This window comes from Onychostoma macrolepis, chromosome 09 (assembly GCF_012432095.1).
Source record: "Onychostoma macrolepis isolate SWU-2019 chromosome 09, ASM1243209v1, whole genome shotgun sequence".
NCBI classification, from domain to species: Eukaryota; Metazoa; Chordata; class Actinopteri; order Cypriniformes; family Cyprinidae; genus Onychostoma; species Onychostoma macrolepis.
Window position 1 is genome coordinate 9,356,831 of NC_081163.1, and position 14,903 is coordinate 9,371,733.

The 14,903-nt window shown below is 36.5% G+C and overlaps 1 long non-coding RNA gene across 3 annotated transcripts; it reads left to right on the plus strand.

The window, feature by feature from the left end:
• Positions 1-658: 658 nt before the first annotated feature.
• LOC131547107 (uncharacterized) lies at positions 659-13,923 on the plus strand. Of its 3 annotated transcripts, none has more exons than XR_009272840.1 (5): positions 659-816; positions 5,892-6,146; positions 6,973-7,009; positions 7,202-7,340; positions 11,053-13,923. It is a non-coding gene; the product is annotated as an uncharacterized LOC131547107 (long non-coding RNA). The 3 variants fall into 3 exon arrangements; XR_009272839.1 differs by having other exon boundaries at positions 11,070-13,923; XR_009272838.1 differs by lacking the exon at positions 659-816 and adding an exon at positions 2,953-3,127 and having other exon boundaries at positions 11,070-13,923.
• The last annotated feature ends 980 nt before the right edge of the window (positions 13,924-14,903 follow it).

Sequence of the window (14,903 nt, forward strand, 5' to 3'; positions counted from 1 at the left end):
TGTAAACGATCCCACCCTAATTGGCCTCAGTCTTTCCTGACTTTGGAAGGGTTCACAGACAGGGTCAGATTAGGGTCGTCACTCTCATTACAGAAATCATAACACTAGTGCATGAGCTCTTATTAAACAGTCTGCCAGGAGCCATTGAGATATTATGTGATTTTAATACAACTGATGTTTGTGAAACCAAGTGTGAGAATCTAATGTCTTCAAGCTTCAATGGTGAGATAAAGGAAACCAGGTTTTCACAATTACATTGTCAGTGCAGAAGCTGTATGTGTTCACAGTTTATTAAAGAGCGGATTCATGCAGACATAGCAATTTAGCAAGGACATATCTCCTGGAGAGACTTCGAAAGTGCTCCTGTTATGCCATTTTTAGGGTTGCTAATATTGTTTTACGAGTCTCCTAAAACAGGTTTACATGCGTGCAAGGTCAAAAAACACTTTAGTTTTCTCAAAAAATATATTTTATTTGACCTCATTTCTAAATGATTCGTAAACAACTTGCGCGAAACAGTTCCAAGAATCAGTCTCTCTAAACCCCTCCTTTCCGTGAGCCCTCACTGCTGTGATTGGTCAGATGGCGCAGTCCTTTGTGATTGGTCTATCGCGTTCAGCGCTTGTCGGTAAGGAAATGCCCATTGCCATAACGGACTGACTGAATGACAGCCCTAGAGACTTGTCAATTTGTAGAAAAGATGGTATCCATTGTACCTTACCAATTCGAGCCGGAGTCTGAAGATGAAACGGTTGAAGTGGCTGATCGACAAGAGACTGATTCGCAAGCATGACTGGAGCAGGACGTTTCTCAGTGGTAAGTGTCAAGTGTTTACAAGTTTGTGGTAATTATAAGATGTGATAGCAAGTTGTTCGCGAGATTAAGATTTGAGTTCCTGACAACTAGTTTAGGCGATTGCGAGTCGACTCTTTTTTTTTTTTTTGATAGACAATAACTTTATTTATCATGCACTGTAGGCTTCACAACTTTGCAGATAGTTTATGTTCACATACAGCTACATGACACACTGCATGAAAGGAAATATTCGAAAAGGCATAACTCATCTCCCTTGAACCTGATCTTGGCAAAAAAATGGGCAGTTCTTAAAGTCAAGTTTATTTATATAGTGCTTTACAATAGAAATTGTTTAGAAACAGTTTAAAAACAGCTTCACAGTATTAAACAGGACAGTAACTAAATAAATGATGCAAACTTCTTCAAATATGAGGCAAATACAAATTGTGCAGCTTTATCAAGATGGTGTTGTTATTCAGCTCAAGTAAAGTTCAATGTTGATTCAGTTCAGCTCAATAACTGTGTAAAGTTCATCAATTATGTTCAATTATATATTGTATCATTGATAATTAAGTTCAATTCAGTGATAAGCAGCTCAACTGTTTTGTGTCAGTGTAGTCAAAACAATAATATCACTTAATATTAAGTGCCTTTAAAAGGATAGTTCACCTAAAAACTAATATTTGTCATTGTTTCTCAGCCTCGTGTTGTTCCAAGCCTGTATGCATTCTTTCTTCTACAGAACACAAAATAAGACATTTTGAAGAATATTTCTAATGCATTTGTCCATAAAATTAAAGTCAGTAGGGTCCAGTGTGGCTTTTGGCTCCATTTACTTTCATTATATGGATAGTGAATCTTATTTCACTGTAAGAATATTTCAACTCTCTTTGTCCATACAAAGTCAGTGGGGCTCAAAGCAACACTAGACCCCACTGACTTTCACTATACAGAATAATCAAAACACTTAGATAAGAAAGTCATACAGGTTTGAAGCAATGTGGGGGCATGTAAATGATGACAGAATTTTCACTTTTGGGTAAACTATTCATTTAAATGGATAGTTCACCCAAAAATGAAAATGACCCCATGATTTACTCGCCCTCAAGCCATCCTAGGTGTGTATGACTTTCTTCTTTCAGACAAATACAATTGAAGTTTTATTTTTAAAAAAGGCTCTTCCTAGCTGAGAGGTTGAGATTTTGAAGCAAAATAAAGTGCATCCATCCATCATAAAAAGTACTCCACATGGCTCCAGGTGGTTAATGAAGGCCTTCTGAAGTGAATCGATGCATTTGTGTGAGAAAAATATCCATATTTAAAACTTTATAAACCATAAGAAGAAAGTCATTTACACCTAGGATGGCTTGAGGATGAGTAAATCATGGGGTAATTTTGATTTATGGGTGAACTATCCCTTTAAATGAATAGTTTACCCAAACGTGTTCTCAGAGTACCCATGAACCTGGTTCTATGGTTCATACCTGATGTAGACATTTTCAATGACACATTTGTATAATAAAAAGCAAGACTTAACCAAACAAGCACTCCAAATTAATAAAAGAACACATAGTCAGTGTTGGGCACGTTACTTAAAAAAAGTAATTAGTTATAGTTACTAGTTACTTCTCACAAATAGTAACGGAGTTAGTAACTGAGTTACATAATTATAAAAGTAACTAATTACCAGGGAAAGTAACTATTGCGTTACTTTAAAAAAAAAAATTCAAATGTCAAATAACTTTGGATGTCCCCAATATTAAATATGTTAAATTAATGAAATGGACACTAAAAAGAATAAATTATTATTATAAAACATTGTACATTAATCTACACTATTTATCTACTGACACTTAGTATCAGTCAGTCAAGCATTATAATATAATATTATGATAATTCAATATTATATGATGATAGAACTTAAGTAATTAGAATAACCAAGTATGAATGCATATTTGTCATCATCAATATAAAACGCACTACGGATTAATGAGCTTCTGGGTTCATGAATAGTAATCACGTTGTCTGCGTTCGCTCGAATTGATTTGCTGAAATCAAAACAGTGATGATAATAGGTGAGCGCCTGCGCCAGCCAATGAGATTGTCGTTTGCGCATTAGCTCCGCCCACTACCAGAGAAACCGGCAGTTCTTAAAAGCTGAAGAATTCCAAAGGAACTCCGTTATTTTGACAGGAAAATACAAGAAAGAATATCGTTTACATGTAGCGCGTCAATTCTGCATGATATGAAAGACTCTCTTGCTCTGTATCTTTCTTTGCGTGCGTGTGAGAGAAAGCGACGGCGAGTCGTGCGCTTCACACTAGAGTTTATGGTACGTCAAATACAGCTACACTGCGCATCCATTCAGATGAACTGAAAAATTAAATTCTAATAATATAATAGTAATGCCACATTTTATTGTCAGTAACGGTAACGGCGTTGTAACGGGGGAAACAGTAATTCGTTTGTTTAGTAGTAACGCCGTTTATTTATAACGCCGTTATTCCCATCACTGCACATAGTATACAAACACTTTTCAAATTTAATAGTATTTGATGATTTGTTAATTGCATCTAATTTGTAGAAGGTGTTTTTATGCATGTTTGGCCTAAGTTTTTATTGCATTTACCTGACCTGCAGGCATCACTAGTGTACGGTATTTCAATATCTTCAAAATAGTTTTGAAATTAATTTTTCCTATCACTATTGCACACTTCACCTGTAATTAGCTTTATATTTGGCCTGATCCTAAAACAGGACAAATTATATATAAATGGCCATCCTTTCTCCATGTCCACTGCATCCCACTAGCCAACTCAAAACATCACATATACTGTTTATCTTAAGATCTTGCCAAGCCTCAAAGGTCGTCACACTCACTAATTAAGGATGGGAGAGGGGTGACAGACTAAAGGACTGCGACTGACATTTCACTCCAATTCCCTGTCATGTACTGCAGTGGCCCATTTTGGCAGCGAATCAATGTGAAGATTGCAAAATGAAAAATAAGGCATACAGAGAGAACACAAACAGTTGTAAAAGTCTGAATAGATAAAATTAGTGGAACCACTTTACCCTGTGAATGTGTGTCTTTTCTGGCCTTAGAGTAACAAAAGGTCCAGAAACGAGATCAGGAACAAAAGGATAATTATGTACTGTAATTTTGCCAGTTTTTCTGTTGCTCTCCCACCACAATAGTAACATCACAGCCATTTCAAACCACTATGACACAGACTGATCCATTAGCTCTGCAACTATTCCTGACTGATCCATTAGCGTTCCTTCCAAACCCTAGAAAATTAGAAATTACTGTATTCACAGAACAACAAACTCTAAAAAAAAAACCACAAAGGTATGTCATCCATTAGGGTGTTTTCAAATTCAACCTTCATGTGTATATCTGAGGCTCAGGAGAGTTTAGACTCTTCTCTTGTTTGCTGTCCTCAGAGCGCTAAACAGAGACTATTTGGGTCTGATCAAATCGCTGGTAAAAGCATCAGGGAGCATCCACAGAAACCATTCAGATTCAATTAGCTAATGGAAGAGCAGCATATTTCCTAAAGGCCTTTTTGCCTTGGCAATGCTTTTCACAATGAGGATTTCAACATCGTTATAATGGTTTAGCCATTAGGGCTCCATTAATAGACTACTCACAACTTCTCAGCATTATATTTGGTTAAGACAGTTCATAGTTCCACAATATAAACGGCACAGCAAGACATGCCCGAGGACAAGGCCACCTCAAAAATAGCTATACATTGTCTCATTTCTATATATACTGTATACAAACACACACACATATGTGGCTGTTGTCTTGCATGTCTAACACAGAGTTGTAGCTCTACTTTTTTTAATCAAAGGAGAATAGAAGGAAACTCACTGTCGAGAGAAAAATATGGCCTCTCCAAAAATGCCACAGTCCCATGTCTCCCTTCTGTAGCAAATCCAATCCTGCATCAGAGGTGTGGACTCCCCTGGAGAGGAATAAAATGAATTCATCACACTCTCCATTATTCACTCGTTTTCTGGGAGTAAATTTTTTTTTTGCTTCAGTCCAAGTTCACCTTCTGTTGACTGCTTGCTCTAGCTTAGAATAGATTAATAGAAATATGACATTATGCACTGAAATTTACACTGTAATGTATAAAACATTAGCTATTAAACATCAAAGAAACTTACTGTGTATACTGTACTATATGAACATTTACTCACATGATTGCAATTATGACGTGATGCTGAATTTCTCCTAAAATTAGCTTAATAATAGCAAAGCAATTGTAGATATATATATATATATATATATATATATATATATATATATATAAAACATAAATATAAAACATAAATATAATATATATGCAAGTAAAATATTAAGTTTCTACAACAGTTTATTAAATGAGAAGTCATTATTGAGAAACATACATTTTAGACACAATATTTACTGTTTTATTTGCACCACCAACAAAAATATTTCCAAAAGCCACAGCAGAGAGAATCAGTGTTTTAATGATTCAGTGATTCAATTAATCGCTCAAAGTGAGTCACTTTTAAAGTTTCAGTGTTTTTGAAAGAATTGGCTCAATTCCACTTGTTTATTCCATTGTTTTTGATAAGGACCAATAGACATTTTGTGTGAATACCTTCATGCACGCTATTCTTATATATATATATATATATATATATATATATATATATATATATATATAAATAAAATAAAATAAAAAGGCAATCCACTCATGATAAAAATCTTTATTCTTAAAACTGTACTTTGGACAAAGCATTTTAATTAAAAATCGTTAATCAGGGTAGTGTTTTTTAAATTGTAAATAGTGTTTATATATAAAATAAACACTTAATACCCTCTTAAATATGTGCTATTTTTATTTAGACTTTCATTTGTGCTATTATTACATAGAAAATCTGAATACAAATACCATTTCAAATAAATTGTATATTGCATAGCATATTAATATTTCAACGTGACTCATGATGTGTATCAAAGCCTTTATGTCCTGTCCGTTTTGATATAGACAGCATGCTACGCAGCTTTATCTGATAAAGGTAAATAAAGACTCTGTTCTTCTTCCATTTCTCAGGACACACACATGCTCCTGCAGCTCTTAGAGATGCCGCTGTTGTACTGATGTGTATGGAGGCCAAATCCAATGTCTGGGCTCTGCAGGGTATCAGAGGCTTCCTCCAGTCTTTGTGGAATCATCCCCTTGCAAGAGCAGGCATTTTCCATTGGGTTAAACTAGAATCCTGCTCGCTCTCACTTCAAAGTGTTTTCTTGAAAGTCCTGGACACATGTTGTGGTTCCAGTGCTGAGAAGGAAACAGATTCACTGTAAGGTAAGACACTCTGTATAAAGCATTCAAAGAAATCACTTAAACAATTAAATGTCATTATTTACTCCATTTATTTACGTTCCAAATGACAAAACAGAAATACTGTAGAAAATGTTAAAGAACTTGTTCTTTTTGCATATAACATTTATAGTGACTTTATTGATCAAGCTAAAAAAAAAGGTCACACTTTATTTTAAGGTCCAATTCTCTTAACAAACCATTAACTACAACTTTTGCCTCAATATACTCCTAATTTGCTGCTTGTTAATGGTTAGTGAGTTGTTTAGTTTAGGTATTGGGTAGGATTAAGGATGTAGAATATGGTCACGCAGAATAAATGCTTCATAAGTACTAATAAACAGCCAATATGTTAATAATAGGCATGCTAATAAGCAACTAGCTAACAGTGAGAATTGGTCCATATACTAAAGTGTTACCAAAAAAATCATTAAAATCAATTTGACTCTTGTGCTATATTATATTTTTGAAGCATACCATGTTTTTGTTAGGAATTTTGGTTATTACTGAAAGTTTTCCATCTGCTGCAGGCTAAAACTCTAAAATCTCATTCACCATTCTGCATATTCAAACATGTGTATTGCATTTGGTTAGTATAGAATGGCCTTTTTGACTTTTAATGTGAATGTGAGATTTTAAATCTTCAGTGGAGGGAAAGTTTTTCAGATAACTTTTTTGTTTTGTTCCTCACATCCTGTATAGCTATTGTATGCCTCAGCAAACTTCAGATATAGCCAACTTTAATAATTCTTTTATGGGGTTTGTTTTGATTTCGTTGAATTTCTTAAAAATGTATGTTTGTGTTCCACAGAAAGGATTGCACCTTTTGGGTTTGTAATGGCATGAAGGTGAGTAAATAATGACCAAATGTTTATTTTTAGGAAAACTATTCTTGAGAATTGTGATCTAAATTGCACTGTACAAAGTATAGTGAGCAGGGCAGAGAGAGATTGCACTCAATCAGTTAGATTCATAAAGCCAGTACCGAAGGTCATTTGTTATGGGTATAATGTATTCAATGTAATCAGCTCCAATTACAGGCCTCCCGGTGGATATGCACAGAAAGCCGTCTAGACCCTCCCCTGACAGCAGGCCTCCTGCTGTCAGCAGATTGCCTAACCTGCAAAAAGGAACGTTTTACTGACAGAAACCATGGGGTGCTTTACTAAATGATGGCAGGTATGTTCCTGTGTCAAAGGTCTTATAATTCAACATCTTGACTTTAATTATCCCCTTGTTGAACGACAGTATTTTACAAACGATTGTGAAGGTGAGCGACTGGTGATTGCAATTACACTGGAAGCTTCTGCCCATCTAATCCTCTACTCTATGGATATTGTGTCAGATTAACAGGGCAAATGATCATGTGCTTCCAGAACATCTGAGACCTTTGAAATGAAAGTTGCACCTGGACATTTTGAATGTTTTATTTTTTTTTCTGAATTTAGAGTGAAAACCACAATGGTGTAATGTATTAGTTAATTTTATTGCATAAAAGTATCAATTTATTTACCTTTTGAACGGTAGGTGATATATGTTTTTCTATTTTTGGGAACAGAGACTCTTCCTTAAGGGGGACCTTCAGCTCAGTTACAGCTCAGTTTTGAATGATGTCAATATACAGAATTTGCATATATTCCTGTATTTCCCTAGATCATCCACAGTGCTCATGTTTTTCTAGGCTGGGTTTAAAAGAGTGCATTATATCCAATGTTAGTCGATCATAGCCCAGACCTGAAAAAGGTCTAATGGGGACAAACGTATCAACTAATTTCTGTTTTCATGAAATCCAGCTTGCAGGGGGTCAGTCAGACAGTGAGCCCATCCTTCCTCTCCAATAATGGACTATCAGACTGCCTGACCGCCGCAGCCGTAATGGGGCGAGCATACAGAGCGATAATTTATGGAGACGTAGTTGCGACTGGAGATGTGATTTTCTTAGTGCAACGGCAGAGTGCATTCAAAGTGATGTTTTGCATGCTGAGGCGGACCCGATGACCTCATTAAAACCTGTCAGAGACAGATCTGATGGAGGAAGGTTACCGTGGATACGGTGACGCAGTCTGCCTCAAAAGGCCCCGTGATTACCGAGTGAAATATAGCCGAGCACCCTTCCCATTCTTCTCCTACAAAGGCACAAAATGAAAATCTGTGGAGAAGAGGGGGTGAATCTGTGATTAAGGAGAATTTCTCTCTCAAAGATGGTGAATTTTTTGTAGCTGATGAGACATTGGGTTTTGAATACATGTTCTTAAAGGAACAGTTCAGCCAAAATGTATTAAAAATTTACTCACCCTCAGGCCATTCAAGATATAGATAACTTTGTTTCTTTATCAGAACAGATTTGGAGAAATGTATCATTACATCACTTCAGTGGATCCTCTGCAGTGAATGGGTGCCGTCAGAATGAGAGTCCAAACAGATAATAAAAACATCACAAGCACAAGTAATCGTCATGACTCCAGTTCATCAATTAATATCTTGTGAAGTGAAAAGATGCGTGTTTGTAAGAAATCCATCAAGGTGTTTTAAATTTAAACTGTTTCTTTAGCCAAAATATCAGTCCATTTTCTGTAATAATGCTTCCTCCAGTGAAAAGTCCATCCCTTCTTTTTATCTCATAGCAGCAGTTTTAAGTTAAAAATGTCTTAATGTTGGATTTGTTTATTACAAAGGCAGAGTTTTTCATTTCACCAGACGTTAATGATGGACTGGAGTCGTGTGGATTACTTGTGGATTATTGTGATGTTTTTATCAGCTGTATGAACTCTCATTCTGACGGCACCCATTCTCTGCAGCGGATGCATTGGTGCGCAAATGAGGTAATGCTTAATTTTCTCCAAATCGGTTCCGATGAAGAAACAAACTCATCTACATCTTGGATAGCCTGAGTGTGAGTAAATTCAGCTGTTTTTCAGTTTTGGGTGAACTATTCTAATAAATGAACTGGGTTTAAATGTACTGCACTAAATGATGCTTGGTACAGTCCACGGAAATTATCTATAATTTCAAATGCATCATGTAGAATTAAATTTATACCCATTTACATTCTCAAATCTTTGTCCATTCAGCAAAATGTAATAGCTTACTCTGCCTCTGAAATTACTTTCTTTTTCAGATGACATCACTAATCCCTTTTATTTTTCAACCAGTTTTTGAATCTATTATATGTAACACCCATATTTCACAATCCAATGGATACAATCATGTCTAGTTCTACTTTTTTCATTCAATATTCTTTTTTTAATGCGAAGTGTATAACATTAAGGAAGTAAATGGGGTTGAAAATATCTTTTCATGTTGACTTGACACAGGTCATATTCAATTCAGCGTCCCTGTGAGGGCACAGCTCTTATGTGCTGTGAACATGTGCGCTACCCGCTGTGCTGTGGCCCTGACTGCAGAAGTACATTTTAATGTTGACCAAAAGAAAATAATATAACAGGGATGCAAATACTGCAGGGGAGTCTCAACACAACGTTTGTTGTCAACGTTTTCTCAGTTTTTCTTATGTCTAGCGCTGCACCATGTGATCTCTCCCCATAGCAACACACTCTCTCTGTTTATCTGTACCTTTCAAAATAGCATTCTCCAAACACTTAGCTGGTCTGTAGCCGTAGTTCTCGACTTTTCTCAAGTGGTGACCCAACTCAGTACCAAAGGTGTGGATAGCTCACCCAAAAATGAAAATTCTGTTTCATTTACTCAGCCTCAAGTTGTTCCAAATCTGTATGCATTTCTTTCTTCTGTTGAACATAAAAGAAGATATTTAGAAGATTGTCAGTAACCAAACAGTTGATGGTCCCCATTATGGGCTTTCGCACCGGAAGAACCTTTTCATACTTCCTAGAACTATTGGCGGAAGTTCCTGCTTTTTGGCGTGTTTGCACTGTAGGAATGCATATAGTCCTACTTCAGAGTAGGGTCTAAAACAGTTCTATAGCAACTAGGGCTGCACGATATATCGCATGCGATATTTAATGCGCATCTTGTCAGTAAAGCCGGTTCTGTAGTCAGCGGTAATTTCCATCACGTGTGTGATCCACAGAATGTGGATTTGCGCAGCTTGTCAGTGAACAACGGCTCTGTGTAGTAAACGCTGCTCCATGTGAAATCACGCACGTGATGGAAATTACCGCTGATTACAGAACCAGCTTTACTGACAAGATGCACAATAAATATCGCATGCGATATATCGTGCAGCCCTAATAGGAACTACCAGTGACGTAAGTGTATGCTGATTGGCCAAACGCATACGAAACACTGGCTACCCAGCATTTTTAAGAAGCTGCATACTCAATGGACATGGAAAACAGCAATAACAATGACATTTAGCTACCTGTTGTGTACAGCGTTGTGTTCTTTTCTCAGCCTTAATGATTTGTAACACTGCAAGTTGTCATAGGAGATTTAGTCAGATTTTCGTACTCTTTTAATCGTGTAAATTGTGTGTTTACATTCTGTCTCCATTATCACAAAACTCACGACACACAACAAAAGCAGCTCCAATCACAGCGTCCTACATTCACCAGTTGTTTGAAAATGCCGCAAATAAAGACCTCGCTGTCGGCCGCTTCACAGTTCCTTCTGCCGGTGCAAATGCAACCAGGAAAACGGCCCGAGGGAGAAATTCGTTCTCTTGGAACCACTATTCTGTATAGTCCTTAGAACTGAGTTCTTAGAACTACGTGGTGTGAAAGTGCCTGTTGACTTCCATAGTATTTTTTTCCATACTATGGAAGTCAATCCATTTTGAAAGGCATTTTCTTATCCATTTTTTTTCTTGTTCTGCGAAAACCTTGTGACATGACCCTCTCCTTCTCCATCCATCTTTTATTCCAGCTGGGATCATTTACTGGACCTTAACCTTTCATTTGCTCTTCACTTACAGTGTTCTCTTCTATGCAGCTATCTGTTTCTTCACGGTTGACTGTGAGTCATGCTAACCTCAGGGACGGACTGGCTTGGTATGAATCGACCTGACAGAAGGAGGCCTTCAGAACCATGTGGGCTGTCTATCCATTAGCATCACTGCACCTGTGCCAGTTGTTAGTGTGAAGCATGTAATAGTGGTCTATGTATTCGGAGGTAGACATGGTTTCAAACATTAGGAGACTTTAATGTCAACATGAAATCAAATGTATCACTTGTTGCTTTCATAATACATGTTCCTGGTGCACTCCATGATTCATTGGTGCATGTTTATGCTTTTTAGACACTTATGGTTTTCCTAGATAATGGTATATTTATGGCATCTACCAGCAGGGGATAACCGATTTGGATGTCTTGAAGTCCTCTTTTTCACATTTTTCACAATCCAGTCTGTTCTCAAAGTATAACATAAAATCTTGCACACATTCTTAAAAATAACAGTTTCTGAATTGGCATTAATAGTTTGATAAAGAATCTTTAACATCCATGGAACCTCTCCATTCCACAAAAGTTTTTTTTTTTTTTTATAGTGGAAAAAAGGTTCTTAAGATTTTTTAAATGTTGTTCACTAAAAAAGAAAAGAAGAAAAAAAAAAGGCATTCATTTCAGAAGGGTCCTTAAAAGGTTCTTATGGGAAACCAAAATGGGTTTATTGGTGTCTCTGCAAAAAAGAAAAAAAACAAACAAACAAAAAAACAACAACAACATTTGGAACATTTATTTTTAGGAATACATTTTATTCATTTCATTTTTCATTGAATATCCCGTTTCAATCAGTACATCATGTTATGTTATGTAATCATCCAAGTCAATTTATTTGATTTGGGGAATATTTTGTTGACCCCGACCAAGAAGCTGTTCACAAAAATTTCTCATTCTACTGCTCTAAAATGCTCAGAAATGTCTTTTTCTATTTAAAAATAAAGGGCATTGATGGTTCCATGAAGAACCTAAAACATTCATGTAACCATTCCATTAAACAAAGGTTCTTTGGGAAAACCAAAAATGTTTCTTCTGTGGTATTGCTGCAAAACCCCTCTTTTGGAACTTTATTTTTTTAAGAGTGCACTTTTTCTCATTGTAGATCCAGTGTCAATCAGTAATACATCAGGTTTTACGAAGAATATGGGTTGTGAAAGCTGGTTCATGTTGACAGAGTTAGCATAAATAGCCCAAAACGTTACAATTTGAAGTAATCCAAATCGACTATTTGTTTTATAAAGGAATAATTTGTTGGCAAAGAAAATTACAGAGAAGCTGTTTACAGTATGAAATTTCTCATCCCATTCCACGTGAATACACTAAATGTGACATAACCCTCGGCCACGTCACCCCTGAGATCATTTTGTTACATTCTTCTCCACTAGAGCCTGGCAGATGATCCTACAATCCTCGGTGCTAAACTGAGACCTGCAGGCATTAAGCAGTTCTTCATAAGCCCACTCTGCTCTTTCTCAGGGGGCCTGTCCTTTACTCCTCATGGTCCACTGCCTCCTCTCATTAAGGCCTGCAAAGTGCTCAGCATCTGTCTTGTTTTGCCCTTGTAAAGGCTTCCGCCTGCTGCTTGCCAGACCAAAAGCATACTTGCACGTCAGATGGAGTGCATGCATGTTAGTTTGAGTGGCTATGGGTTATTCATAAATAGCTTGTCATTTTCACTGACCTCTAAAGCGTGCTTAATTCTTAGACTCTGAAGTATTTCATGCTTACTGGATGTTTGAGTAGCCGGACATGCACAAAGCTTGTAAGTCGAACCAGGCATAGTATTGCAAAACCATGTAAGCACAGCGCATGTCTACAAACTTGATGTTCATGCGGTGTAAACTCAAGATCCGTAAGACATCCGGAAACATCAATAATTCCGCAGCGACGATGCATTTAATTTAACAAACGAAGCATATGAAATATTTTCCACCTAAAACAATCTTACTCATTTTAATCAATGCTACTCTCATTTAGACTTGGAAAACAGCCATGCTGTCATACAAATGTGTCATACTTGGCTAATGAGACAGACTGAATACTTAACATTCTGAAAATCAATTACAAGCTGGAACAGTTGCATTCGGTAGGAGCTGTTTATATGCTGGTAAAATGCAAGAAAAACTTTCACTGCCTTTCCCTGTTAGTTTCCATCAGTGCAGAGAATCTGTGGATGTTGTTTATTTGGGTTAAAAATAGAGATGGTCTCCTGTTTTTTTTTCGTGATACTAATACCACAGTCTTGTTCAAAACATATTAAGGCAGATTGAATACAACATCTTGAGTCCCTCTCTCAATTGAAGAGGCTCTTTTTACACATTAATAATACATGGGATTTAGGCTCTGCTAATGAAAACTTACCCGTGGCTCATGGCATGAATTTTTCAATTGAACACTGTCCAAAGAAATATTACATTTGCAGAAATGAGATTTAACATATTCAGGTTGTGAAAGAAAGTAATTTTTAAAAAAGTGAAATTCAGAGAAACAAAGTCTGCATCTGCATATTCTGATGGTTGATGCTTTCAATCAGTTGTACAATTACATTAGGCTTTCATGCTAAAAGCACTCCTTTGTTTTGTTTACTTATTTGCTGATTACTGAATACTGAATGGAATCACTAATGGGAGCAGATATTACTTAAAGGCATAGTTCATTCAAAAATGAAATGCTGTCATTCTGAAAACAAGAAAATATTGTTTCTTACATTCATTTTGTGTGTGTGTGTGTGTGTTTAAAATGCATCTCTTGAACAGTATATATTTATGTCAATATATCATATAATACTTTTGAGTTAACGGATCTGTTCATAATATAGCTGTGTCATAATTTGTCACCCCCTATTCAACACTGCTGTTTTCAAATCACATATTATGTGCCTTCATATTTTCATTCTTCAAAAATATTTTTATTTGTATGTGTGTGTTCCATCAAACAAATAAAGTCATAGAGGTTTGGTAAAAAAAAAACACAGTCGTGCTTTTTTGGCATTTTGGAGCTTGACTGACCCAGTCCCCTTTAAAAAATGGCCATTTGTGTGCCACAGAAGAGAGAACATCACAGAGCAACAACATGAGGGTGAGTAAATGGCAGAACTTGTTCATTTGTTGGTGAACTATTCCTTTAAACAGAGCGTCCTGTTTTTTTTCCCCTCTTCATAATAGCCTACTGAACAAATACATTCTGCTTTCAAAAATGCCAAATATCTTACACGCAGTGAATTTCTCAAGGGAGCCTTTATCCTCATAGGAAGGATTCTGCTAAGCACATGGGTTGTCTCATAGGATGGATTAATTCTACATGGATTCAATTCAAAGCACACTAGATTAATTCGTACATTTTCTCCACTCTCTCCGTTTGCAGAATTGAAACAGGTGCATTTTGACCATAACTCTCAATCATTCAAACCTGCTGTATTGCACACAATCTCTCTCCATGCTCATGGGAATACCTGCTGCTGATTTCATGCAGCACATGCTCTGAACCACAGCAGACCATTCCTCCCTCCATGCCAACTTATTTTTGCAAAAAAATGGCAGAAAGAGTTCAGCTACAATTAATTCATGACTACTGCAGACCGATCACTCATAGATTACGGGCTCCTGGGGTTTGGCCTTCAAAGACGCAGAATTACTCAGTGGGAAAGCTTTTGATAATGCAAGCTGAAAAATGTTCTGTAAAGATGGATAATTGAAAATGTCTTGATATTGTGCTCACTACTTCACACACTATGTCTGCCCTAATAATAACTTGAGTTTCTCATGCTTTGTTTAATTATGCCCTGTTTTAGTATAGTGCTCCACCCACATGCTACTTCTAGTAAAGCAT